This window comes from Penaeus chinensis, chromosome 11, assembly GCF_019202785.1.
Source record: "Penaeus chinensis breed Huanghai No. 1 chromosome 11, ASM1920278v2, whole genome shotgun sequence".
NCBI classification, from domain to species: domain Eukaryota; kingdom Metazoa; phylum Arthropoda; class Malacostraca; order Decapoda; family Penaeidae; genus Penaeus; species Penaeus chinensis.
In genome coordinates, this window is record NC_061829.1 from 16,393,522 (window position 1) to 16,396,021 (window position 2,500).

Consider the following 2,500-nt stretch of genomic DNA (forward strand, 5'->3'; position numbering starts at 1 on the left):
GGTTAAGTTATATAACCCGCATACTGAGTACTCATATATCCTGCTGTACTAAGTGGGCCTGACATTCCTGGTATTCTAATGGAAAAGGGTATTAATAACAACAGAGTACAAGTATACCAGTGTGTATTTATAAATATTTGGCGGTACATTTGAAACATACAAATCAGTCAGGATAACTTATTCTGCCTAGTATCTGCCTAACCAGTTGCTGCAAAACCTTTTTCTTTAAATAATCATAAAATATACAGCTGTGATAACCTATACTGATTAAGTAACACTACCTCTAATAGCTAAATCAGAAATAAAGGATAAATCAGTTACCTTCATATATTCGTAAAAAATAAGATGACCAAAAAGTGTGTTGACCCCCTAGTTTCCTGAAAATTTTTCGTATTTTATCATACACACACACACACACACATGTGTGTGTGTGTGTGTGTGTGTGTGTGTGTGTGTGTGTGTGTGTGTGTGTATGTGTGATATGAATGAAACAACACCACTGAATTACACACATTTATAAAACGAATTATTAAAAATTCAATTTTATAATTGAAATTGACGTTTTATGTTAAACGTAAACATTCGGTGATCATAGACTTTTACAAGTAGTCACACTCTGTGATACTTTTTGCCTCGAGTAACCACTCCATTCCAAACCTGTCCCAAGATCAATCTCTGTACATCAGTAGATTTCAATGTGACACAACTGGAGTTCGCCGACCACCAAGCGCCTCACCGTCACGTACCTCGCCAGGATGGGTTCGGGGACGCTGAATGAGACCTCCTCGCCCTTGGTCGCAGGCCCGGCAAAGTAGCCCATGCGGATGTGGTTGTGCAGCTCATGTTCTGGCACCTCGACACGCCCTAGTCGCACCTCGTAGTCGGTGTGCAATTCGGCGTTGATGTTGTTCTGGAAGATTATCCTCACGAGGCTTATGGGTTTCACTTCGCATATATCGACGGTGAACCACGGATTCTTAGTGCTTATGGTCAGGAAGCATTCACTCATTGTGTACCCATAGAATCCATCGACGAGGTTTTCAATTTTCCTGGATGGGTAATCTTCCTTGTCGGGCGAACCGACGATTGTCCCGTTGGTGACGAAGTCAACATGGCGTCGTGTGTAACAGGTCAGGACATCGGCTGCGTGAGTCTCATGATACGCTGGCATGACAATCACATCAGACAGCAAGCAAGTAGTGAAGGGCGCAGTAGGGTCTTGGCACCAGAGTTTGCACCATTCCTGTAGCTGGCATACTGCGGAGCATCTCAGGTTCCTTGGGAGGGCGGAAGGCGGAATAGCGAGCCGCTGGTGGTGAACAGGGGCGACCAGGCGTGACTGGGACACAAAGACTCGACGCCATACATGGTCCTTGCACGTTATCACCCTCGCCGTCATGATGACTAGCAACAACGTCGCCAGCAGTCGCAGAATCATCTGATCAGAGACGAAATACTAATGCGCGATGAATCACGAGGGCGACGCCAGATGTTCCGACCGAGTGTCCCGGGCGGCAACTGTCTATAGCCTCGCTTTGGTACCCGGGAAGCTCCTCCAGATCGAAGAATGTTGGTGTTATCGCTATCCAAGTGGCATCAGCACGTAAATCCTGATACATCAGTTTATGCAACCTTCGCACGCTAACCGTTTGGCGGAGGACGAACGGCGAAGGTAGCTAATTGGTCGGTTGTTCCGTCCGTTTTCTCTCACTCTCTCTCTCTCTCATCCGTTCTTTTCCTTTCGCTTTTTTTTCTCTCTATCTTTTTTCGTCCGATTTTTTTCTCTGTCCCTTTTCTTATCTTTTTTTCTCTTTTTCTATTCCCGTCGTTTTTTTTTTCTCTCTCTCTCTCTTCCTTTTTTTCTTACCTTGGAAATATTCCAGAAAAATAATTACGATGATGATTATACTAACGATAGCATTGTTATTTATAAGAACAACGAAAATGAAGATAAGAACAAAATAAATGAAATAAAATAATAGCAAAAAATTCACGTCAAACAGCATCAATAACGATACCAATAGTACTAATATGAATAACGAGGAGCAGAAACAACAATAATAAAAATGATAGTAATAAAATAAACATGATAACAACAACAACAACAACAACAATAAAAATGGCAGTAATAATGATGATAAGTTGTGATAATAATAACAATAGTAACAATGATAAATGATAATGAAGGTGATAATAGTATTAATAGTAATAATAATAATAATAATAATGTAATAATCTTGATAACAATAATAATGATAATAATAATATGATTTATTTTATTATTAGTAGAATTTTATTTTCATTATTATCATCATTATTATTGCTATCATTATTTTTGTCATTATTATTATTATTGTTTTTTATTATTATTTTATTTTATTATTATTATTATTATTGTTATTATTATTATTATTATTATTATTGTTATTATTATTATTATTATTATTATGATTATTATTATTATTATCATTATTATTATCATCATCATCATTTTATTATT